This window comes from Poecilia mexicana, unplaced genomic scaffold (genome assembly GCF_051168715.1).
Source record: "Poecilia mexicana isolate PSO_F unplaced genomic scaffold, ASM5116871v1 scaffold_9, whole genome shotgun sequence".
In the NCBI taxonomy this organism is placed as follows: domain Eukaryota; kingdom Metazoa; phylum Chordata; class Actinopteri; order Cyprinodontiformes; family Poeciliidae; genus Poecilia; species Poecilia mexicana.
The window spans coordinates 22,132,719-22,160,086 of record NW_028263378.1 but is presented as its reverse complement, the minus strand read 5'-3'; the positions used below and the strand labels follow the sequence as shown (position 1 = coordinate 22,160,086).

Genomic DNA, 27,368 nt, shown 5'->3' with positions numbered 1-27,368 from the left:
GCTCCTCCAGTTTCAAGTAACCCGACACTAAAAGGCAACCGGGAAATGCTGGTAAAGAGGAGTCTAAGATACAGAAGCACAACTTCTGGAGCTTTCTCTGAAATAAGCCACTAAGCCATGGGTCCACACATTCCTCCATAACGACGTGCAACACTTTGAATCCACAGGGTTAAGTGAAGTGGGCTGTGTGCTGGCTGACATAAACTGAGGCAACTCCAGCTTTTGACCACTTGCAGAAAAGCAGAAAAGAAGAATTAGCTGAGTCATCGTACCAAAAATAAATTTTATATACATGCTAAAGTATTCGCACCTCTTGAACTTTTCCACATTACAGCCACAAACATCTTTTTGTGGGAGTTAATCAGATAGACCAACAAGAGGAAGTGCAAAATTGCGAAGCATAAGCAAAATGATAGATGTCTTATGTGGCATGCATTTGTTTGGAGCCCTCCTGAGTCGACGCTTTGTAGCATCTGTACTTTGTGTGGGTCCGTCAGACAGGATCGTAATAAAGTTTGATGACGTAATGTAACTAAATCTAAAATGTTCCAGGGATAGCGCGACTTTTGTGAGACAATGAAAACTAGAAATCAAGAGCAAACTTGTAAAAAAAAAAAAAAAAAAAAAAAAAAAAAACTTTTTAACCACACAAAGATGCTGCATGGATGGGCAAACAAACCAGTTTCTAAATTGAAACCAAATGTGGGTCCAGACATACCACATGTTGAACAATCCCTGTATTTATTTAGCTTTGCTCGCTTACATGCAAACACGCACACAAAAGGGCAAACTCTGTCAACAAATCATTAAAACACAGCAACGAGTAATCACAGTGACTGGATACTTTCTAGCAGTTTGGTGTATGAGAGCACAATTGTTCTTTTTTTTTTTTTTTTATGGCTTCATGAGGAGAGCCTCACTGAAGTTTCAGGAAACTGTGCCTGACCTTCCTGTGTTGAAATAAATTTTTGTGTCAATAGTTTCCCCCTTCATTGCATTGGCTTTTTCTAGATCATTAGGCTGTGATAACTAAGAGGACTGTACTTACTGTAAAACGCATATATAGGATTCACAATCGTTACATTTAATTTCATTATTTGCTTTGTTGGCGTAACAGTAATGGGCTTTGTGTAACCTGCTGCAGGGCAAACAGCTCAGATGAGGATACAGGAGTCATCTCTGTTTTTCTGTCTTACTTTTCTTTGCCTTTTTTCCCTCTGCTGATTTATTGGATGACGATCTCGTCTTTTCCTCTAAGGAAGAGCGTGTGCCTGGGCATGTGGCCAGCAGGACACGTGTTAATTGATGTCAGTAATCTGGTCACCTTGAGAGATAGTTAGGAGGGCAAGTCTCTATTAGCTTTAGTTTATGGAGGGAAAATTTATACTCGCATGCTCAAACACAGATATGCATGGAAAGCAGTTTTTCAAAGACATCATGTAGAACAGCTGCACAGACCACAGGACGCATGTGACAGCGCCGTGTACTGAAGACATCGGGGACGATGCTTGAGCAATAATCTCGTCCGCTGGTGTCTGATGCAAGTAAAACACGAAGGTGTAGGCCGAAACGCCTGTTTCTTTAAATGCTGTAGGAAACACATTATGACGAGTGCAAATCCAAGATAAGTTCTTTTTTTTTTCTTTCTTGTTGGATAAGCGAAAGAGGTTGGATCTGAAGGAACCAAAAGAATCTACATTAGGGAGAGATATCTGTTAATTAAATCTGTCCCAGTCTGATCTCTTATCTCTAACACGTAACTTACACTGCCTCTGGTGCTGGGTGGATGTGCATGGACACACAGACTCACACACACACACACACACACACACACACTCACACGCACACGCAGGCAGGGACGGATTTAGGAGGATGTGGGTCTCTGGGCTGTAAGTTTGTTTTGGAGCCCAATCATGCAGGTGAAAATTACAGTAAAGTGTGAGTTAGATCCACATCATCTTGACAGCTGTTGTGTCTGGTTTGATCTAAAATAATCCATGTATTTTTTTTTCTTTAAAAAAAAGTATCTTCCTCTACAGATTTCCTACATTGTGTTTTTTGTTGAGTAGTTCTTGACTACTTAGACAGGAGTCAAACTGTGTTAAATATCAACGCAGTCTTCAAATAATGATTTTATTTATTGAGCGGGGAAAGGCAATTCATACCAACATAATGTTTTGAAATGTGTGTAACCCCTGATTCACGTTAAATAATCTGTGATGATTCTGAAGTACAGGCCAGTTGCCAGGATCATCAATGTGAACATCCAAGTAGAATAAATACAAACCACTGAAGAGAAAAGGAACTGAACGTTTTGACTTGACTGACGACAAAAAAGACGAACTGAAATATTGAGCTCAATAGGATTTGACTTTTTTTTAATATATATATAAAAGCCCAGGCACAATGAGGGACATTTTCTTTTCTAGATTATATTTATTTTTTCCACCATCAGATTTTGTAGTGAAGTCAATAAAATCAAACCTGTCTGAAAACATTAAGAAAGCTAGAAGGTCTCAGAAATCGATACATCATGCTCCAACTTAAAGGGATTAAGAAATAATGTCATTGACATTTGGACAGTTTCTGGTATTTCAAAAACGTCATGCAAATCCTCCAATGTTCTGAGGAGAATCCGATCTTGACTTTGTGACTAATCTCCAAGAAACCTGAAAACTCTTTCTAAAGTCTGTCCCTTAATATCACATTCTCTGTATTCATAGTAATGTTTTCAGTGTGTTTTGTGTTGTTGTCTCTCAGGTCAGCATTGAGACTAATGTGTGAATTATTGATATGTTCATCTTGATATTTGTTTCAATAGATTTTTCTAAGCACAAATCACAACACTGGTATATTTGTCTTATATACGTGTCTTACATTTTCACGAGACTCTTCAAATACTTCATTATCATGAATCTGTCTGGTTTAAAAGTACTGGAGGTTTGAGGAGAATGGGGGATTTGGGGTGTATGTGGACCAGATGTCTGGACATCAGAGAAGTGTGTGTGCATGTGTGTGCGTGTGTGTGTGGATGTGTGTGTGTGATGGTGGTGAGGGGGGAACTTGGGGGACATGACTGTTCTCAATTACCTTGGTCAATGGAAATGAAGGTGCCTTGTGTATTGTGTTTGTGTCTTGGTGTGTGGACACTGAAAAAGGTCTAAAATATCGCAGCATAATTTTTGAGTTGGTTCCTTATATGACTTAATAAATTATAATTAACATGTAATTAGGGTTGCAATTATAGATTAATGGAGACCACTTATACTATATGAAATTGTTCATAAAAAATATATTATTTGAGGTATGATAGAACCATAGAAACATCTTTGTTTTTACACTCTGCCGAAGAGTTTATGGGATTTCTCATCTCTGTTTTCTGTTTTATTGAAACCTAAGATCACAATTGATAACCACGTTTTCAAATAGTGGTGTTGACATTATTTGCTGTAGTTTTTTTTTTGTTTTTTTTTTCCTGAAGACCGAATCTTTAAAAAAAATTATTTATTAACTTTCTGTAACCATTCCAAAAGATGCTTTACTCCATTAAAACCGCTTCTTGTAAGAACGGTTGTCCCATTGGCTCTATGTTCATGCCATCCCACCTGACTGGACCCCAGAGTTTCAAGGGAACAGGACCCCCACCAGGGCTCAGCTCAGTCCCCACAGCTGGACCAGAACATTCCTGTAAACCACAGCCCACCAGCTAGGAGCCCACTATGCTGCAACATGGCTCAAGCCCCCACATAAACACCACCACAGCAGCGGGGAGCCTCCACCTACTGGTCCTTCCCCCTGGTAACCCCAACAAATCCCCCCGGGTTTCCCTGCACCAACAGTCCCTGCTGAGCCGATGCAGGTGCAGAGGCAGGGACAGATTAATTCAGTTTAATAGTTTATTTAACAGGGTCATGTAAAAAAAATAAATAAATAAAAAAATAAAATAAAAACATTGATGAAAGATGTTTTGGAGAATAATGCAATTCTGGTCTGACTTGTCCCCAGTGTTTTTAGATTTCGAATTAGAACTTATCAGAGAACACATAAACTAATTTGACAAGTCATCATTTTAATATCGTGTGATAACTTAAATGATGAGCAAGAGACCTGCATTTGAAAATGTGCAGTAAAACGGGTATTGGTACTGAAAACAGAAACGGTGCCCACAGAAAGCAAAGATCGATCAAAGTAATCGGTAACTAACTGACTCAACTGGAAAAAAAAACAAAAACATTCATCAATTAGTCGACTACCAAAATAAAAAAATAATTTGTTGGCTCTAGTTCACAGCCAATAAACTGATTCTGGTTTTGAAGCTGGGGAACACATTGTTAAATGCCTGATTTACCATTTTGTACTATAATAATTTTATTAGGATTACTTAAAAAAAACATTAAAATCTCAAAGGCGAATACAGTTGCACAACAGCTGAAAGACCAATCTTAAGGATAAAGTGGTAGCTCCTCTCTGTTTTAATTAGGATTATATATCCCCTTTAAAGGATCCTTCCTCCAAAGCCTTTCTCGTTTAGAGCCCTATAGGGTTACACAAGATTAAAAGCACTTTTCCTTCTTTACTCTCTGAAACATCTTTGAAATTGTGCTGGGCTCCCCATCTCTGGAACATTTTACCCCCACCCCCAGAAAGAACAAGGAGGGGGAGGAAGGATGTATTAAGGCAGGGTTTGGGTAGTAGGGGGTGTAAGACTTGTTTCCTTTTTCCTCTTATTCGCATGTTTTGCTTTGTGTTTATCTTCTTTTTTGTGTGTGATTTTGCACCAAATATGAATCATCGGTTACCTTATTTCTGGGAAAATGTCTCTTTCATCGCATAAACGGGGGTGGTGTCATGTTACAGTCTACGTTTTTGCTGTGTCCTCCGCGTTTGATACTGCAGGCCTGTGTCCAATCAAACAGATCTTCCCCCGTGACCTCTGACCTGTACTCCCATGAGTAGGAAAAAAAAAAGGTACTGGTTTCAGCCAAGGTAGGAGAGGGGGGGGGTTTAGGCGGGCTGTCTCTGTCTGCAGACTGCTGAGCACCCCCCTCCCCCCCCTCCACCTCCACCGGCTTCTTCTTGAAACCAGCTTCATTCTAAACACTTGAAAATCCTCCACATGTGCTAACAATTTGCTTTCACAACTTGCTCTGGATGAGAATGACTCAAAGACATCCACGAGAGCACACACAAACACGGCAGAGAATGCTGAGCCAGGTACACGCACGCACACACACACCTACACACACACACACACGCGCACACACACACACGCGAGTACATTCAGTCTCCTGGCTCAAACTTGGACACTATATTCCTGGTCAATACGGGAATGTAATGCAATCATGCAATTTTCTCAGTGTTTTACGTCCTCGTGATTTTTTTCATGTTATACACACGTGCAAAGACAAAAAGGGAGTGATTTTCAGGTTTATTTATTGGTTTAAAAAGGATCTGTCCCTTTTTTTTAGTTTAGGTCCTTCAACTCTTTTATAAAAGTTTCTCAAATAGGTTATGAAACACATTCTGTAATTCTTAAATGCATCTAGAACTAATTTCAGACCCTAGGCTCTAGTGCAATAACATGTTCAAGAATGTTTTGCTCTTCCATCTGAAACTGCCCAGCACTGGAACCCAGCAATGGAAAATTGTCCAATGACGTTGGTGTTGCAAAGCAATAAAATAAATTGCGGTCTTCTGTCATTGCTGAAGGTAAATAACAGGACTACTGTTTATTGTCTTTTCCTATTTTTTTCGTCTACTACTACTCTGAACAGAACAACGCAAAAAAAACCCATAATGCTTCGATGCGGAGCAGTCTGCTGTGTGTTCAATAAGCATCCTAAAACACTTGTAAGTTAGTTTAACGTGTTGCTCTGTATCCATTTAGCAAGTGAAGTAAGATGGAAATAAAAAAGAAAAAACAGTACCTTACTAAAGTGTTCACGTCCTTTGAACTTCTGCGATTTTGTCACCTTGCAACTTAAATTTTTACTGTATTTTATTGAAATATTATATGATATCTCAAAATTGCAAAAATAGTTCTGAATAGGAAGGAAAATCTTAATAATTACAAATCTGAAATGTGTGACATGCCTGTGTAGTACGGCTACACAAATATGTCCAATCACAAATGTCACAGCAGTGACAGGAAAGGGAAAGAAAAATATTAATGAATCATAATCATCATCATCATCCTAATGTTCTATGATACCACTACAATTACCTGTTTTTCTACTATCGTCTACTTCAGCCACCTCTGAGTGAAACTCTGTTCCCAGAGAGCAACCTTTGTCACAGATTGTCATTTGCAGTTTTGTCTGGACTTTGACTAGACCATTCCAACACATACATTTTTGGTCTAAATCATTCCATTGCAGCTTTGACTTCAGTCCGAAGTCTTCTGCAACCTCTAACAGATTTGTCTTCAACGATTTCACTGAATTTACTCAATTTGTCTTTCCACCTTCACGGGTTCTGCTAGAGAAGAGCATCCACACACCATGATGCTGCCACCACCATAAAGATTACAACTTAAAAAAAAAAAAAAAAGATACATCTGACCAGAGCATCGTATTTGATCTGCATGGCTTGTAACCAGGTCTTTATCCACCATCTGTCATCATCAGAGTGTGCTTCTTGCTCATTCTGATGCTGTTTGTTCACAAATGTGCATGATAAAAACCTCTGAGGCCTTTGCAGAAAGCTTTATTTATAGATAAAATTACATGCAAACTCTACTCACTACTTAAGTGTCTTATACATTTGTCTGCACTGGATTTATTTGGAGGTGTCCTGTAACATATTTTAATACATTATTACATGCAACACTATAAAAATGTTTCATTTGAAAACCATTTAAAAAAAAGGTGCATCTTAATCTTCCTTTTTCATAGTTACACTTTACTGTGTGTGTGTGTTGCTCTAGCACCTGAAATCCCAGTGAAATACATTAAAGTTTTCATATTGTGACGTGACAAAACCTGGAACAGTTGCAGAGACATGAAGGCTTTTGCAAGGCACTATAAATACTTTTTTTTTTTGCAGGAGCAGATTAAATGTTCCTTTCTGTCCTCTCCTCTCTTCCAAGTTCAAATTAAATTTGCTTGAAACTGTACCACAGTAGCAGCCAGTGGGCCATTACACAGGTACAGTAATTAGACTCTCTGCCAAATTTCTTTTGTGGCTGCCTGGGCCAGGATTTCTCCTCTGCTGACACATTCGCTGCCAGCATCAGGCACATGAAGCTTCGCCTTTCTTGGAAACGGCTTCAGATGAAGGAAACATGGCGGATAACGCTGAGAAAACCTCTTCTAATACCGTTGCCCGCCTTAGCATGGCTGACATTAATCTTACGTGAACGTTTCCGCTTCTTCAATAATAGTTCAAAAACAGAAATGAAGCAAAACAAAAAAAAAAAAAACATTTACTGTTGTTTACAACACAACATTGCTGTCACATCAGTATATGAAAATGTGTCCTCGCCCTGTTTCTGCTAAAGTCACAAATAAGCAAATAATGAGCAAGAGATGAGATGAAAATGAAAACATGCGACACGAAATTGTGTGTAAATGAAAAGAAGAGCAACTGTGCAAATGGAGGAGAAAAGGTTTGTGCACATAAAGCTGTTAAAGAGGAAACAAGCCTCCAAAAAAGGAAAATAAAACATCCATTAACGCAACTTTTTGAAAACGAACATTTTAATAATCACAGTTACCAAGGCGGCAGGGCTGCACTATCTGCTCATCTTGCTGCGTTTCTTTTAATAACCAGACACACTTAGAGCTGCTTTTTCGAGTTGGCAAACACACTCATTTCTTCCTCAGTGGCCATTAGAGATTAACCGTCTTTGTAACAGCATATGTGCTACATAAACAACAGTTTAGTTAATTAGCTAACAGTGACCTGTATTTCAGCGCTAATTTCTTAAGTGCCTGTCAGGTGGACATGTGGCTTTACTTTAATTGATTCAATAATAGTCTGAATGAACTAACAAAGACTAGAAGAAGAAGAAGAAGAAAAAAATACAATACAGTTTGAGAATAACTTTTCATGATTGAATAACTGCAGAATCAACGAGAATTGGTACTGAGGTTGATAAATAATCGCTAGATTATTGACAAATGCACTGAACAACAAAAATATAGAAGGAGCTTTAAAATCTGTAATCCTCTCATCATTAGCTGTAATGGTTTGCACATCACTCGAGTCTTTCACTTTTAATGCAATTTTAATTAGGGAGGGGAAATAACAAAAGTAGAGTTGTGGGGTCAATTTTCCAATATTTGCAAAGTTGTTACCTGCCAATACTCCCAATACAGATTTTAGCCAATTCCAGCTTTGCTTCCTTTTTAACCATTATTAAATGTGTCATGAAAATAGCACGAATATATATGCATATATTTTCCTGTTAATTATTAGTTATTTACATTTGGAGCAGAGGTGACATTACATCAAGTGTATGGAAACGCAGCTGCTGTGAAACAGGATTGCACTTTTTGGGAACAGAAGTAGTGATTACACAGTAGCTACAGATTTTGAACAGGATTTTTGACCCAGCTGCTCTTGATCATTCCCGGTTAAAAGCAGAAGCTATCGAGGCCTCTCAGTTACGGAAAGCCTTACCTTTGCAAATTCAACAGGCCTTAGTTTCACAAGAGCCAGTCAGTCACCCGGGCGGTGAAAATCATGCCGATTCCGGGCATCATGTGATTTCTCAATGCACATCCATTTAAAATAAGCATATTGTTATATATATTGATAGAGGCCTTGATGGAGGAGATGTGGAATACATTCTGTGGGAATATTATGTTTCACAAACATCGGCCCAGATTTTCCTACTGGTTAAATTCATTATACCTAACATTGCATTTTCTTGAAAAGCGCCATACACCACATATATGAGCAGTAACGCAGATGTACACACACATGCATGCTCAAACACAGGCCTCCAGTTTTGCCACAGGATGCTGTTTTCCAGCTGTTTAAACCGTAGCTCAAATTAGCTGCTCAGCCATTGGAAGGAAAGGCAGGCAGGATACCAGTAATTACTGTCTGATTGGTAGAGTTGCTGCAATTAGCAAGTTTAAGGCATGAAGATTTGCATACATATAAAAAGCCCTTGCAAAGTCACATTACAATAAAACAATCTTTTACGATGCAATACATTTTCTAAACACTTATTAATATAAATCAATAAGAAACATCTGCAGAGACAACGGAGCTCAAGAAGTTGTTTTTAAAAGTCTACTTTTAATCTGTTTGTCCTCCGATCATGTAAACGCAGCTGAAATAGAGCTAGACATGAGACAAAAAAAAAAGAAAAAAAACACTGTGGAGCAATTTCTTTGCTCCCTGTATGGCGTTGGTGATTCCTCCCCTGCAACACTACGGAGGCTCTCAGCAGTGGTCCGCCCTTATCATAGCACATTTAACAGGGGGCTAATCCAATCAGGTGGGATAACAGGGTTGCTCTCAGTGAGTGGAGGAGGATCAGGCGAGTGCTCCTCTGCTTCCCATTAGTGTGTGTCTCCCCAGCCGGGCCTGTCCTAATCCCATTTCCCCATCTAAAGCCTTAACCCAAACAAGCACGCAGGACAATAATCTCCGGTCACACTTCTGTCGGCCGCCGTGGGCCTTCTGATGCTGCTAATGGAGGGATACCGGCAGTAGTGCCAAGAGACTGCCAGGGGGGACTAGATGTGGTTTGTTGTTTGCCAAAGAACCATTACATCCACAGCTTTCTTTCTCTAAAGCTGCTCTGCTGTGTGTCTCTTTCTCTTTTTAGTAGTGCTGTTTATCTGTTGGTGGTTTGTGTTTCCTCCGTCCCACCAAACACATCCACAAGGGTTCTGGTCCTCGCAGGGATCACTTTTCCAGTTTGGCGTGTCAGCAACGCTGTTTCATAAACACATTTGATTGTAAGTAATCCTGTTGTCCACAACGCTCTCATTTCCATGAGAACTATTTAAACTCTGCATTGTGAGGGACAAGGGGAAGGATTGGAGCTGAGTGGATGCATCATGTGCAATGGAAAAGAAAGTCATTAGACTTCATTTTAGAGGCCTTACATTGAAGGAAAAAAAAGGGAAAAAAGGAGTTTGCTGAGAAAGATCTTTTGGCTCTCTGTCCTTGTCTTTCTGTCCCAGTCAAAAGCACATGTGCCCCAGATGCAAGGTTCTGATCCAAACCCAGGCTCATCGAGACGCCACCCTGTGTGTGTCCCAGATCGCTTACACACTCTCCAAAGACTCTTGGAAAAAAACAGTCATCCGCAAGTCTTATTTCTTTTGGTTTCAGTGAGAAGAATGCAACCCGGCTTTCTAATGAATTCCAACTGCAATGTGTTCAGGACAACAGCGGGTAGCTCAAATAATCCCTCTCAGCTAAGCAGCTTCCCTACATATGGATCATGCTAGAGATGTCAAAGATCTGATCGCGAATATCAGTTACTGGCGGAGGCGTTCCTTTGTGTGTGGACGACCCTGACTCAGCTCAGTTCCCGCTGTCTGGTCTTGCTGTTACTGTCAATAGTCATGTCTCCCCCACTCGCCACACAAACCGGCCGCAACTTCTGCAGTTGGTTTTTAAAAATCGACGCTTAACTTTTATGTTCATGAGTTGCAAAACTCTATTAGAGGTTGTGCTCTTTATTTTGTTGGTTTTATGAAGTGCAATGGAGTTTTGTACTCCTTACAAGGAGCTCCGCAACGAAATAAAGACTATCCTGGTGTCAGTAGCCTCCTGTCTGTCCCTCGGCCTGCCGCGGCAGCTGTGGGTGAAAAAGTGAGCAGCTGAAACGTTAGTAGTTCAATTTTATGATGTTCAAAGCAAAAGGACAGAGTTTATGTAGCAGTTGTTTCCATAACTTTTGTCTGCAAGCCTCAAATTATTAACAAGTCAAAAACAGAGCGAATGTGCTGAGTTAGACTTGCGCTTCAGTAAACAATGTTGCATTAAAACATCAGCAAGAGAGCTGTGTTTATTGAAGATTGTAGCTGAATGTGTTAAATCATTTAGTAACTTGTCTGGGGACAAATATCTGGTGATGTAAAAAAAATAAAAAATAAAACCCAAATAGACCAGCATTTGGAAATGTCTTGATGAATGAGCAAGTTAGGCACATTCTCAATACTTAAGTAGACCATGTAATGACGAAAAAAAGATAATGTAATTTTTTAAAAGTACCATTGAAATTTATGACATTTCATTGCCAATTTCACTCATGAGTCTTTTTGCAATGACAATAAAATAAGTCTGAGTCTAAGTCTACTGAGTTTCCAAGCAGATATAAGCATTTTTATGAAATTGGAATAATATTGAAAAGTTGATTTATTCTTGTAATTTAATTCACTAGGTGAAAAACATTATATACATTGATTACACACAGATTTACTGTATTTTGCTCAGCCTTTGTTTCTATTAATTATGATGTTTCACTTCCAGCTACTGAAAACCAACATTTATGATTAGAAAGCTACAGACCAATCTTTTAATACAGATATGTGGACTGAATAATTGTGCTTATTTCATGCTTTAAGGTTGTTTTCAAGAGATACCAAATGTCCCTCATTGCAATGCATATTTGAATTTATTAAATATTTCATTGGTTTTAGATTTCAGACTGGGAATGGCCATCGGTACCAACTTATTCTTCAAAAATCTTGGCCTGCACTTCTTGTGGTTGAACTAAAGTGACTTGTTGGCATAAATTTTCATTTGTCTTTGTAATGTGCCTAAATATGATGTTTTATTTTGTTTTTCACAGAATAGAAATAGCCTTATTTGGTAGTTTTATCAAAATCTGTCAAAGCACAGTCGACCATATGACCAAAAGGAAGCTCTTTTGTTAGATAACGAGAACATGGGTACACATTCATTGCACTTGTGACTTTGGTAATCAATATGAAACTTATACAACAAGCAAAAAAAAAAAAAAGGATGTGCATGCACATCTCAAAATCATCCATCAAATCTGCTTGATAATTTTGTTCTCTGATGTTGGTAATTTACAATCACTTATGGCTGCATGATGATGAAGCGGTTGTTTTACTAGCAAACCCACTCCAAAAAGTTCCCTTGGGAGAAAGGAATCATCAATATTATCCTGGATTGTTTCAAAATTGTTGACAGCTGTGGTATGTGGTTGCTGGAGAAGAATGTCTGCTATCTAAATGATCACAAGTAATCAGGTCCCAAAGTCAGCCACCTGCAAAATGTGTGACCTGATTTTACCGCCAACCTTTTCCGTGAACATCAAGGCAGATTTTAATACTAGTTAGTCACCAGGTTATTCACCAAAAACATGTCTATTCGTTTTGTCTGAGATTTGAAGTAATAATAACTAATTGCTAATTTTAAGCATCGGCACTCAAAGTTACGTTGATGGAGATCAATGGAAACAGATTCACAAATGAATCCCCAGCTGGTTCGTTTTTCTTTTTTTTTTTTTTCTAACTCATTTTATCTAAATAAAAATGACGTTGTTCGCTTCTCACCTCCCGAATGTGTGTTGTATTTTTAAGTGACAGCACAAATAATTTATTGATTTTGACTCGAATGAAATACTTTTCTGGCAAAGGTTACGCTACTCTTAACTGTTATTGTCATCAGAAAAGTGCTCCCACATGCTGTGGTGTCATTCTGAGAGTCCTGTCAGTCACTTTGAACGCCCCAGAAGTACGAGGACTCCTGCGAAAGTTGTGCAAGGACAATTCAGAATCAATATCTGCATTTCAAACAAGGCCAGCAAGTGCGATCTCCGTCTCTGTCGGTGCAATAACACAGATAGAAAAACCTGCAACTCTGTTCCCATCATTCATGTTAAGGAGCCTTTCAGTACATCATCAACATTGTTTATGAAGAACATACGACTGCAGGACATGGTGTCTTTGACGATGTTTATTCTAGTTTAGAGACCACTCCACTCAGATTTTTATTGACTTGTTTTAAATTGCAACAGATTTGCTTCTGACTGGAGGTTAGCCTTTCACTGATCCAGGGACTTCTTCAACTTCCAGCAAATTTACTGTGGTTTGACAGCTTTGAGCTCCAGGTACTAGTCCTGATAACCCCACAGAACCGCACTTCAAACTTCGGAGCGTCCCATTTACACACAGTAGATACTACTGGTGCTATAGTTCTTGTTCTGTACCACTGGCTTTTAAATGATGCCAGTAGTAATGCTGAATTGAACTTTTTTGAGCTCAGGCACATTGAAGCATCTGTTTTCAGACAGACAGTCGTGGCTTAACGCCAGACCAAAAGGATTCCCTGTGTTTGTTGTCAAATCTCACTTGCAGTTCAAATATTCAACAGCAGAATTATCAGCAAAAAGGCATTATTCAATCCGCGTTGCAAGTGTCATATTCTTACTTAACTACCTCTAGAAATTTCTTCGCTCTGACTTTCCTATTATTTCTTTTCCAACCAAACTGATGTAACCTGATGAAATCTTAATCTATATTATAAATGCTCTGTTCCCGAGATTTCCCACCTTGCAACAACCCCCAACTCTTATGCTCATCAAGAGGATTCGCCTTTCCCATATGTCGAACCTCTATTTGAAATACTCGGTGCATGAAACAATGTTGGCATTGCATTCGCGAAGCTTCATCATCCCCAACTGTTAAGGAATTGCTTTTGCCCTCTGAACAGTGTGGTGCCTGTGGATCAATTTCCTGATGCTCCCCTTTCAAAATATACTCAGCGGTCCCGGTGGACGTGACACTGTGCGCGCGAGGGCAAAGAGAGGGAAAGGGATGGAGGAGGCGAGCCGGGCCCTGGAAGTCTCCACCTGGTGGGGCGGCTGAGGGCCAGCAAGAACTCCCCACAGAGCACAAAGCCCGCCTTGTGTAAGATAAGCGTTTGGCACCGGGAGGGCCTTACGGCACTATTTTCATAATCAGAGTCAGTTTGTTTTCTTTAGGCCTCAGAGTCTGAGGCTGTCAGGAGAGCAGCTTGCTGGCAGCGCTGGAGGTTGTGTTTGGTAGCACCGATTGAGGAGAAAAGGGTGTTTCTTAAAGGGCAGGTCAGGGGTTTTAGTGTTTACCTCCTGTTTGGCTTTATTTGCTTACCTCACTGATCCCTCCGCCCCTCAGACGGATTTTCAGCTTGGGGGTTAGCTTAGACATACCTCCTCTTCAACCCTGACTCGAGAGCTAAATGCTCGTTATTTATGTTTGAAGGTCTTATTACAACTGCATAACTTACAGCAAAGTGTAAACAAAAATTAAAAAGCAACAAGTCGAATTTTAACAGATACGGTTGCTGACAATTGCAGTAAATATTTAATTCGTCATAAATATTTTGTCTTTGATGCTGAAATAGATCCTGCACATTTTCTTTAAGCCTTCACCATGCAAACAACACCCATGTTTTTGTTTATTTTCTATCCTTTGGCAGTGCAGTTGTGTAATATTTTGTGCATGTTTATAGTGAAAAAAAAAAAAAAAACCACTGCGCAAAACATTCCGAGTTACAAGAATATTTTTCTTGGTAAAGCCTGTTTGGAAAATAGTGCTGCACTTTAATTAGAAACAGAAGATGAGATTCCTTCAGTGTGTATTCAGAGTTAACAATACGGAAAGTAAGCAAAAGTACTGTTAATTTTTTCTTCTTTTTTTTTTTTTTCCATGAAAACATGAAACTCAATTTATTCGTCATGCTTATCTAATTCCGAGTTGAAATTCCATCAGTTTTGTTACAAACAGGTTTCTTGATTTCTCTCCTCTTTCCACAGTGCGACTTGGCCCGTCAGAAGTGGCCGTCCGCCAGGACTCCTCTCAGCTCACCTCCCTGAAGATTCCTGGCTCTACAGAAACAGGAAAGGGTAATAGTGTTGCGCTGGTTTTCCTCTCTTCTATCTGGATCCCCATTACTTTCTCATTCACTGAATAAAATAAGGAGGAAAAGCAGATGTCAAATAACATACGTGTGGAAAAATGGACCCGAGCCATAAATTAAACCCAAAGTATACATTGTATTTTGTACATTCAAGTAATCCGAGGAGAGAGAGAAAAAAAAAAGAAAGAAAAATCAGTTGTATCATAAAATATTTTGGAATAATATTCACACTATTTATCCCCCCCTCACCCCCTATTTTTAACATTACCACTACAAACTTAGTGGAAGGAAAATAATAAAAAAAAAAATGTTAGGCTTTTGCAAATAAAATCCTAGAAAGTATGGTGTGCATTTGTATTTAGCTGTTTTTACTCATCCTAAATAAAATCCAGTGCAGCCAGTTTCTTTTAAAATTCACCAAGTTTTTAGACAAGGCTCGCCTGTGTTCTGCATTCATTCTGACTGAGCTTGAACTGTTGTGCGGAGGAGAACTGGCAAACATGTCAGCCTGTAGATGTGAAAAGCAGGTGGAAACATACCCCAAATACTTGCAGCTGTCACTGCGGTGAAAGGTGGCTCTACAAAGTGCTGACTCAAGTGGACTAAATACAAAACGCACAGCACACTTTTTAAAATTTTATCTGTGTTAAAAAACCTGTAAAGTTGTGTGTGTTTTTACCTTTTCTTCAGAAAAAGAAAAGGTAAAAAGGTAAAAAGTATGTCCAGAATATAAAATCCAAGGGCCTCCAGCTCTTTTTTAAGCCATTTTAAGTGATTTACAGTTATAAGAAAACACACTTTTAATTTTTTTCCCCCAAAATGTTTCCACGATAAATAAAATATTAAAATCAGATTTCATTCCCGCTAATTGTCACATGGAGCCGATTCCTCAACCCAAATATTTTGTTTTCTGAAGGGCAGCAGGGTCAAAGGACATTTTTCATGGAAGAGGGATGATGACTATCAAAAGGTGAAAAAAAAACGAAGTGGTCATTCGTCTGAAACTAAAATATTGCACTGAGAGGGTCATCAGTGTTGTCTGTCTCTGCTGAAGCTGCAACGTCTCTCCAAAAAGGTGGACAAACACGCAGCCAGACGCTCAAAAGTTTCCGAGTGTTTAGAAGTCACTTCACCCCTGGCCAAGCCTGTGGTGAAGCCACCCAAGTCTAGTCATATCAGTGGGATCTGCTAACTAGCCCCCGAGGACACTGCCAGGTTTTTATAGTAAATTGTGGAGTGAACCACAACTAAATAAAAAGAAGATAGGCTTCCTCTGACTTCATAGCATTCTGTGGTCTACATTTTCCTGCGAGTTCTGTTTTGCTTTTGACTCTTTCCATCCTCGGCTTCTCCTTTCATCTTCACTCAAAAATGCATCTGGATGAACCATTCCTCTTCGTAGCGTTTTGCCAGTCTCTTCAGCTCTTTAAAACAGTGTTTCGACGTTACAGGATCGAAACCAAAGATTTAGTATGATGAAAGTCTTAATCTGTTCAAGAAGTCTGTAAGTTATCTGCAATCACAATAGAGCCACAAATATTTTTCGTAGATTGCAGGGTTTTTTTTTTTCTTTTTCTTTTTCTCTCTCGCCCTTGTTCTGTTCTGCGGCTCATCCAGGCAGTAAAATATGATCATCTTATCTCGTTTTGTATCTGAAGGGAGGCAGTGGCGAGGGCTCGAGAAAACTCCCGCTGAGCACAGATGTGGACAGCTGCAGCCAAAAGCACCAGCTCCGTTTGCCAAAACACAACTGTAAAACTCTGCCTGCAATAAGTAACCATGAAACCAAAACATCTCTTTTTTCTAACTGTGGGATCAGCCATGAACCTGAGTCACACAAGGGGACTTCAGGGGACCACTCAGGCCTGATTGAGTGGAAAACCTTCAAGTAAGCGAAGTTTATATTGGACTAAGGGACTTGTGTGCAGAATGAAGTCATTCAGCATACAGTGTAGTTTCATATATTTTCTCTTTAGTATCGTGAGGCACCCATCCCAAAGAGGCCCGGTCCATGAATACAGATGCGCAGCATCACATTACTGTAAACTTTCTTTGGCCCGCATCAAACCACGATGCATATTTTTTATTTTACCATTTTCAAAAACAAATATGTGAAGTGCTGAGTTTTGCTGTTGCTGCCAGTGATTTTCTCAGCCCGGTGCCCAAGTGCTCGGCTCCGAGGCCGGGTGAAGGAGAATAAAGTACAGGCAGTACTTTCTCATTCCCAGGATTGACTTCATACTTTTGCTCCAACCCGCTGTGGTTTCACTTGATATGCAGTGTGCAGCCATAAATTAGGTGAAATTCCTGAATGATCAGTTTTGTTTAAATAGTAAAATGGTAAATGGCAGATACTTTTACAGCGCTTTATCAAGTCTACAGCATCCCAAAACGCTTCACATACACACACACACACACTCACACGCTGATGGGGGTGTAAGCTACTGCATTGTAGTAGCTACCACAGATCTCTGGTAGAGGTGTTGCACCGGCGTCACCAGGCCCGCTGATCACCCCCAGCCGGCAAGGGGAGTGAAGAGTCTTGCCCAAGGATCCAGCAACGGAGACGGGTTTGAATCTGCAACCCGATAATTGCAGGATGAACTCCTACCACCCCTGGAAATTACAGAATTTAAAATTACTTAAAAAAGATCATTTATGAATCACAAAGAACCTACGGTTTTTAAATTTAGTATTCAAATAAGACAATCATTACGTTTCTTTTTGCCATTTTGCCTAAAAGTGTTACTACATCAGATCGATTCTTTCCTCGCTCGTTTGGGCAAGCAGCCATGTTTCAGTATAGGCTCAGAGTCTTGTTATACCTTTTCCAAAATTATTTACTGGTTGGGTGACTGGAAGGCAATTGGTTTACTGGATTTATTTAAGGGTATTAAAGTGAAGGGGTTGGAATCACAGCATTTCACCATTTTTATCTGTAAATCACATCTAACAACCACATTTTCCTTTAACTTCATGAAAACAGACAACTTTGTTTGGTCTATCCACAGCAACATAGAGACTACCCTATCAAGTTTCTTTTCCCTCTGGCTATTTCTCTGTTACACACCAACTCACAAAGAAACACACACACACACACAGCGTTTTTTTTTTTTTTTATCCGGCCGTTTTCTCATGTAATGTGACCTGGAGAGGCGCCAGAGAGCCCGTGGAAGGTCTGTGGCCTGAGGCCTGCCGACACCTCTTTGCAGTCCTGTTGAAATGTTTATTTATAACTCTCTTCCAGCTCCACCTCCCTCTATCGTCTGCCAGCCACCATGCCAATCCAAACACACCAGGCCTCTCCAGACTGATCCAGAGCATGATTTCAGAAAGAAGAGAAGCCTTTCCCTTCTTTTTTCTCCCCCCCACCTCCCCTTCTCCAGCCCAAACTCGCCCACCCTTTCCTGCTTCCCACTTTTCTAAAGAGTGACACTTTGGGAGAGAGAACTGAGCGCACACTGAAAGCGAGAGGGAAAGAAGGAGGAGGGAGGGATGGATGGATGGATAGAAGAAAAGAGGAGGGGGGGTGTAGAGGTTTCCTCCATGCTGCAGAGGCTGCTAAATTGGTTTCAGAGCAGCAGTTGGACTCCGGGGATGTGTGGCACACACTGCCGACTAGCTGTGTTTGCTTTTGTGGGGTGTAGGAAATTTGATCACTATCCTTGTTGCCAACCCACATCCCACCCGTCACCACCACCGAGAATGAAGGGGGGGAAAAGAGGACAGTCATTCCTAAACAGGTATCAGTGATACATCTGTAATAGGAATAACAAACATTAAGTCAGGGTAAAGGAAAAAGTGCACATTTCACTCAAATGTTTAATGGTTACATCATACCACATGAAGAATCATCTTGTTAGACAGGAAGTAACTTGTCTGTAGAAGGTGGAATGATATATTGAATCCCTGGTGAGTCCAAGGTTGAAGGCTCACTAAATGTGTTCAACTGGGCCGGGCCTTCCAACGCCGTGCAGACTGGCAGGCAGAAATGGGGCCGTGGAGAAATGCAAGTCACCCAGGAGATCTCAGGTGCTTTGAGGCCGAATTTCTGCTGCCGCACAGCTCACTGGGAAAACTCAAGAGCAATCTGCTTAAGGAGAAAACTTTTGTCCAAAACAGCTGTTCCAAATTATTAACATAAGTTATTAATTTAAAAAAAAAAAAAGTGTCTTAGTTTGTTGCCTGAGGAAGAACTGCAGTTTTAAGAAAAAAATTTGAAATGTTTACCTCCTCGTAGCTGCGTGATAGTATAGACGTCTTCGCAACTCGGCCCTCTCTGACTCAGCCGCCGAGACCTTGGAGATTCATCTGCAGTAAATGTTGAAATATCTCCCAGCCATGCGAAAAGAGAAACATATACCATATTATTTCCAGTCAATCAAAGGAGCTACTGACTGCTGAATAATACATAATTGCATCAAATATTTATTCCAACCTCAAAAAGTGGAATAGCAGTACATTTGAAAAAGGCCTATTTGTTCAGAAGACAAAGTCCATGCAATTAAATGACGTGGGCAGTTTTAAACGTCATATCATATAAAAAAAAGTTGGCAATAAGGCATATGCAGGTGGCTTGCAAAACACAGATTTTCATCTGGAATTTTTGTTAAATATTTTCAGAAGAGTAAATTATTTTCCATCTCAGTTTGTGCAATACATGTGTGGACAAGAGATCTAGAATCGATGAGAAGTAATGGCATTGATGCTCTCTTTGCATGTCAGTACTATTATTTTCTGTGTTGGGGAGGATAAAACAAAGAGTGTTTTGTTTGTTGAAGACTATCTGGGCCCAAGTCACCACTTCCATAAAGCACAAACCACTTCTGTTTAATTATCACTGCTTTTTAGTGTCTGTCTGTTTCAAACACTTCATGCAGACGCCTTATGAGCATGCATAAAAATTGAGCCGATTTTAGCGCCAGGTCTTCATTGCTCTCTCAAGACAGGTTGCTTGCGTTGCATCTGAACACACTTGCCTTAAATTGCATGTATATGATGACAAATCCTTTATCTAATTTAGCGTGTGTTTTTGCAGCCCACGACATATTCTCCTAGTGAATAAATGATCCACCGAGTGTTATGAGGACTTCGTATGTGTGTAACTGTCCAAGTACAGGCGCATTGAGACTGCAGAGAAGTTGATTGCGGTTTTCTGTTTGTGTGTTTGTATTCCTGTTTATCATGAACGAATCCTCTGGGGCTGCCGTCTCCACAGTAACCATCTCTCTTGGTGGTCTGGCATTAATAGTCTGTCTGGTGTTGATGATTTAGATATGGTGAAGAACAAAATAGAAATACTTCAAAAAAAAAAGAAAGAAAAGTTGGCCCGTAAAATCATTTAACAACCTGGAATAATAAACACCTCAACAAGTAAATGAATAATCAGTAAATCAAGGGGTCAGTTTAAGCAACCTTTCTCCCCCCCCCAGCTTCCTTGTGTGTTGGTAAGTGTGTGTGTGTGTGTGTGTGTGTGTGTGTGCGTGTGCGTGTGTGTGTCTGCGTGCGTGCGTGCGTGTATGCCTGTGTGTGCATTTGAGCATTTGGTGTTTGTTTTTCCTCTTTGTCTCATTTCTCCCCCCACCTCTCTGGAGTGAAGAGAAATTGAGAAACCAATCTAAAATCCATCAGGACTTCCCTGCCCACAAGCCCCTCTCCCTCTAACCCCGCTCCTCCCCACCTTCTCTTCTCGCCCAACCACCCAGCACCCAACACACACGCACACACACACACAAACAAACCACTCTTGTTTTTTTGTGTTGCAGGCGTCTGGAAATTGGATGAGATGTTCGTTTAGCGGGCAGCTGGTCTGGGGCCGATATGAATTGCGTTTCCCCACGCCAGGAAAGGTCAAGCCCCCTCGCCTTGACGGAGTGCATCAGCCTATTGAGTGGCGCTTTAGTCCATTTACCAGCAACCAATGGCACGACGGCGCATGGGAGAGAGCGAGGCACAAAAACTCTGTGTAGTAAAGAGAAAAGAATGACAACACGTCAGATATAAATTCATTGTTTCTCATCACCCAGCTGGGGCAGGAATGGCTGGGAGTGATTGCTGGGGTGGGGGGATGTGGGAGAGGAATACTGCCATCTGAGTGGGCTTTGCATGTGTGAGAAAAGAGATGAGCACCCCTCCTTTACCAGCAGTGACACACCATTTGCCTTTGGTGCAAATGTTTAAAACTAAAACACACAAAAAAATAGTGTAATTGTGGGAATTGGGTTAAAAGAATTATTGAGCTTTTTTTTTTTACTATCATTTACCAAGTAACAGAGTGGTTCTCAAACCATAAGGTTTTTAAAACTTCCCCCCCTTTATTGACACCTATAACCTACATAAATGTACTAAAAAAAAACCTGAGATGGTAAACCCTTGCTTTTATGTCATGTACTAGCTGTATAATCATAGAAAAAACATGAAAAAAAAAATAAGAGGTGTATGTGAAGAAGTGTAGTCAATGTCAAGAAAGTTGATAAGAAATCCATTAGCAGACAGTTCAGTTTTCTTCCTGGTGGATTTTATTCTTTGACATTTTGGTTTTAAGACATCATCAATCTCCCAGCAGCCAAAATCTTACTGGTTTTACACAGAATTGGAAACACCCTGGCATTTCATCAGTGTGTACCATTAGAAAATAAGTCAAACCACATAAAATCTTAACAAAGAAACAGCAATAAGGTCATTAATCTAATTCACAAACTCATTTACCTAAATGGCATGGTGCAAGTTAAAACATTTAATGCAAGGCAGCTGAACAGATTACTTAAAAAAAAAAACAAAAAAAAAACAGTGCAATACAAAAAGAAAACCCTTCACTTTGTTCTACCCAGTGATGCAATCAGTGACATCATGCACCAGTTTAAGCAGAAAATGCTGGCCCGTCCCACACACCTGTTCTGGCTTTGTAATCTAAAGGGACAAACAATGGTGAGTATAAAAGAAACAAACAAAAAGAATTTGCCAAAAATGTGCGTTGTAACAGAATAAACATGCAAATGGACCAACGGTTCAGTAGTGTTACCTTTAAAAAGAAACATGCATTGATGCAAAGTGCAACGTAATATAGGTAATTGAAGTGAAGTTGAAACAGCAATGTTTAAACTAAAGTAACATGATCAACTAGAGAAAGAGGAGGGAAAAAATAAAACATGTTTAAGGGACAAGTGGTGAATAAATACTAACTTAACCACTTTGTGACTGCAAAAGCCTGCTTTGCTGCTTAAATATGCACCCTTAAGACTACTATTAATAATCTGCTTTCTACTTTTGATTTAACTTCAACACCTTGTCTTTATTGCACACATCTAACATTGATTATAGTGCATCTGATTAACCTAATTCAGCTGTCTTAGGGGAAATGAAATCAGCTCATTTGCAGTAGGTCTTTTTGCTAACGCCATGCATCGAGGAGAAGCTTTAAAGCGTCTAATCGTGCAGGTTTATGAGCCAGGAGGAGAGTGTCACTGTGTACCCCATACACAAACAATGGGACAGGCTGCACAATATCAGAAAATCATGTAATGGCAGCATCATGAGAAAATAAAGTGATGATGATCTCAGTTGCAATTGATCTAAGATTTTCTTACTTCCGCCTTGTTCATGTGTATTTCCAACTCTGTGTTCGAATCTGGGACTCTGTAATCTGTGTCAGGCATGAAAATGATCTTAATCAAACAGGCTGAATGTCTTATTGAAATGTTAAATGTATAATCATCATACTGTAGATATTAGTCAACAATTATTGCATTCTAAACAATCTTCTACAATATTAATGATATTTTGATGACTATATACTTGCAATATATTGTACGACAAAGTTGGTCATTTGGAAAGAGCTGAACCCGCTGTTCTCATCCCAAACTTTGTCATGTCCCTCAGTGTCTCTCGGCTTGTCTGGGGGCAGAAGGTTTAGTTTCAATTTAAATGTGGATCCAAAATAATACATTTATTTCTACAACAAAAGAGCAGATCATGAAAACTAACACTGAAATAAACCAGAGACGAACACTTAGTTCACACTACGCAACCCTGCATGACGTATTTAGTGACAAATGATAAGGTCTTTTGATTGTTCTGGCACCTAGAGACCACAAAATCCAAATAAAAGCTGTCTCATCTGGAGTAAGTAGGCGTTTCTTGATACCTGGGCTTCTAGAAAACATTCATCCATCCTGCAACCGTTCATCTGGTTAAAGCTGTTCTTGAACCTTCTGTAGAGAAACAACCTCAGATGATAAACAAGAAGAATGTTATTTAGCCAAACTGTAACAGAGAAAATGCTGAAAAGGTTATCTGGTGCCGTCAGACTCTTTGTACCTCATAAACAAAGAAACCCGATGATTTATTCATTTAAACATGCATTTATCTAATTACCTTGGATGTCCTTATTGTGATGCTTCAGAGGGGAGTTTCACTTTTGGCTCATTCTATTAAAAACAGATTTGGTACAGTCCATCTCAGGAGGTGCCTGCATATTTAACACATTAGAGGTAAAATGGAGGATAGAGATATTTTATACCAACCAATCTGTCAATTTTATCTCTTTTAAAGCGACATAATCCTTGATTACGTTGGCCAATCCCCTCTCCCCTCATAAGACACAGTTTGTCTTTGAAAATAAACTTTCCAAATACCTGCTTTGTTGAAGGAAATGACACACTCCCCAAGTAAAAACAGAAAAGCTGGAAACGGACATTTTAAATGTGTTGGTACAACTATTGTGCAGGACTTGTATCATTTTCCGCTCCCCCGCCCTTCCTCATTTTAATACATGCAGGAGGAAAAGAGGTTGCTTTCCCTTTAATTTTCATCCCTGCATATCTGGGGGAGTTAAGGCAAAGCAATTAAAACAAAGGCATATTTAACATGAGGTTAATGATTGGCTGACCCTGCAGTCAGCACAGTGACAATATCTTAATTATTGAGAAACCTAAAGTCATTATGCCTACGAATGGCCTGAGGAGCATCTCTATTGATTGGGATCCAGTCCCATTACAGGCCCAGCCAGGACCATTGAAGCCCTTATTATAGACACTCTCTCTTTCTTTCCCTCTTTGTGTCATACAGAAAACTTTTTAAAATATTTAAACTGATCACTTTTCTGAATAATTATTTTTTTGGTTCTCGTTATTTCTGCTTTCATTTCTGCGACCTTGTTGTTGTTTTTGTTCATCGGTGTTTTTGTCCAGTTGGTGGTTAGACTCTTTTGGTGTAAGCCAAAGGTTCTCTATATTTACAATGGTCACTGCTATTTCTTTTTAATTAATATTTAATAATCTGAAACAAGGTATCAATAGTTTATAAAATGCATGTAAGATTATACTGCTGTTTCCCTGTTGCACTGTACCATTGCATGCTTAAGTTTCCCTTTTAACTTTAGTTCATTAAAATAGTTTTAGTTTAAACCTCACCTTTAAGCTGTGTTCACATAGCAGGTGTGATGCTCAATTTTTATTTTTTATTTATTTTTTGCTGAAATCCAATTTATTTTTTAGGCGATTGCTTAAACCACTTATTTACCACATCTGCCTTCTTCTGGTGCAGAATTGTGACGCATGTCTTACATCTCAAATGTAAAAGTGAGAGAAAATGCAACAAGACCGTTCAGACTGCATGATTTGAAAACTATCAGATACATATCCCTTTTCAAAACCACAAGTCGCACAAGTCAGATTTTTATTTCTTTTTTTGGGGTAAAATGCAATTTTGGTTGCATTTGTCTGGACTGTACATGTAGCCTTAGTTTACTTTGGAGTGTGTGCATAGTTGTATTTTAAGCGCATGATTTCTTGTGGCTCTGTGTGTAGCAAGATCCTGGACACTACCACTTTGTTCCACTGTAGACTGTGAGTGTAGCTGGAATTACATATGACTTGTGTATAGTATGCAAGTTACACACTTTTAAATATCAAATCATTTCAGTAATGCATTATAGAAATGTTTTCATGCACCAAATATTATAATGAATACATGTTAATTATTAATAAAAAAAACAATGAATAATTATTGCATATTTTTATACAAAAGCAGTCGCAAATCACATCACTGACCCAATAAATGGCTGAAATTTAAATTTCCTTGTAAGTAGTATTGGGAGTTAACAATTATATCTACATGTACAGGGAACACTCCTTCTGTTTATTGTAAATACCCCCTAAATGTAAATGTAACTTTGGTGTGAAAATTCACAAAATAGATTTTTGCATGAACTTCTGTGATGGGTTAATGATGTATCCAGGTGTAACCCACCTCTTAACCAATGGCAGCGCAGCATCTACTTATCCTTGTAGGACTAAACCAGAATAACCAGGTCTAAACAATGAATGGACCTGTGGCCTTATTTACACTGGACCTTGATCATGGCTGCTCTCAAACAAGCCTATAGCTTCAGGCTTCAGATTGAACTATTCTGAATTCCTTATTGGCAAACTAAATTAAAAAAACAACGACCGTTGACTAAGACAGGCAAGATATCGGAGTAAAAGTAGGAGTCTCAACCTTTAAAACTTCTCCTGTAGGACAAAGATTGGTAGATATAATGTAGGCATGTCTGCACATCTCCATGCACTAAATGTTTTTGATCATTTGTTCTTTACACCCATTTATCCAACAACCAATAGCTACCCAATTCAGCCTCTAGTGGGAGGCCAGTGAGTGAGACTTCATATTGTCATGAGTGTTTCAAGATAAATACGGAGGCCAGACGACTTTTCCACCGTCCCACAGCTTCACTCCCCATGTGGGAGTGAAGCTGCATGGGGAGATCTGAGATGTAATTACCCAATCAGTGTGTGCCATCCTTATTAAAACACTGCTAACAGTGCTCCATTATTGAAATACCCCCCACCGGACTCTTCTTAATTCATTAAATAAATTAGCACCAGCACCTTTAATAATTCATATGATGTCTACATATTTTCCTTCCCCACAGAGGGTAACTATGACAAAAAAAAAAAAAAAAACTATGGCAAAGAAGATAAGAACTGAAAAATGATAAAGAACTGGGTAGAGTGAAGAGTCAGTGTAAATGACTTTGTGTTTAAATTAAGAAAAGTTAGTAAAATGGCTCTTACATCATCTGAATGGCTCATTTTAATAGTTTAGGTCATTGTGCTATTCTTTTTGTTTCTAACAAGTGCAGTCCAACAATCCTATGACACCAACATGCAGGTACCGTTAAGCTAATGCTAGCTCATGTGAAGAGGCATGTCTTCATTTTTGTGTCACTTGGCTTCCTGATTGTCTCCTGTGTCCCTCTCTTTTGTGATGCATTATTGTGCTAATGAGTATATCCTTGAGCTAGGCGAATAAGCTAAAAGACAAATCCAGGGAGGTACCAGACAGGGGAGATCTCGTTGTGTCTCTATGTATCTTTAATTGACACATCTGGATCTCTAATGAAATATTTACAGCCTCTGACGATGGCTCGGTGATGCGTGGCGATCAACGCTGCGTTGCCGACGGTGAACTCGACACGCTTCTGTGCTTGTGAAGTCATTAGCGCAGGTCCACTCCTTCCACAATCCCATACTCATGTAGATTTCCTGATTGCACACAAAATGTTAATGTGAAATAATGATTTTAAGGTGGTTGTTGTTTTTTTTTCTTTTTCCTATTTTTGGTGTATATAAATTTTTTTAAGACAGAGTTAAACACTATTACAGGATGCCTTCTAGTGAGAAAGGTGATGTTCAAAGCAGATTTAATCTTTAAATACGAAAAGTGTGTTTCCTAAATGATTTATTCAACTTTGCACTTTTTCCCCATTTTGTCATGTTACAACTTTTAAATTAATGTTATTTGTATGGCATGTATGACAAAAGTATGGCATGGATATCTATTCAGTAGCCCTTTACTCCAATACCACAAGTTTGAATTCATTGCGATTCATTCTGCCAGCAGTTGCTAGTCTATAATTCCTGCAATAAGAAGTCCCATTTCATTTGCAGTTTGCCACAAGTTTTGTTGGGAACACAATACATAAGTTAATGGTGGCACTCTGCTGAGATTTTCTTCCAATTAAACTTTGTGGTGGTAAATCTACAGCCTGGACACATAATCTGTAAAACATGGTGGTGGCAGCATCATTTTGCAGGTTCTTTTTTAAAGTAATGACAGATAAAGAAAGTTCATGGGAAGATGGATGGACCTATGTACAGGGCATCCCGGAAGAAAAAGCTACACAAGACTTGAGATTGAGCTATAATGCAAGGATTAGATTAACACAAGTCCACATATCAGAATGGCCTACTCAAAGTCAAAATCCAACTGAGAATGTGAGGCACAGTCTGAAAACAAATGTTGATGATTCCAGCCAGACCAAGCTTGAACTGTGTTGTCTGAAAAAACTTTAAATCTGGAACTGCATCTAAAAAAAAAAAAAACTATATTTTTTTTCCACCTCACAACTTTGAGTTGGCTTATCGCATAAAATCCACTGAAGTTCGTGTTTTCGATGTGGAAAAAAAATGTTGGGGAGTCTCGGGGCAGAATGTTGTTTATGTGCTGCATGTCTTGGCTCACATTTG

At 39.4% G+C, this 27,368-nt stretch overlaps 1 long non-coding RNA gene across 1 annotated transcript in view; it reads left to right on the top strand.

The window, feature by feature from the left end:
• The window catches only part of LOC106915928 (uncharacterized), a 36,347-nt gene extending 20,229 nt beyond the window's left edge, over window positions 1–16,118 (top strand). Inside the window, exon 2 of the long non-coding RNA XR_001417899.2 lies at window positions 14,738–16,118. This is a non-coding gene — a long non-coding RNA (uncharacterized LOC106915928). The remainder of the gene's footprint in view (window positions 1–14,737) is intronic.
• The last annotated feature ends 11,250 nt before the right edge of the window (window positions 16,119–27,368 follow it).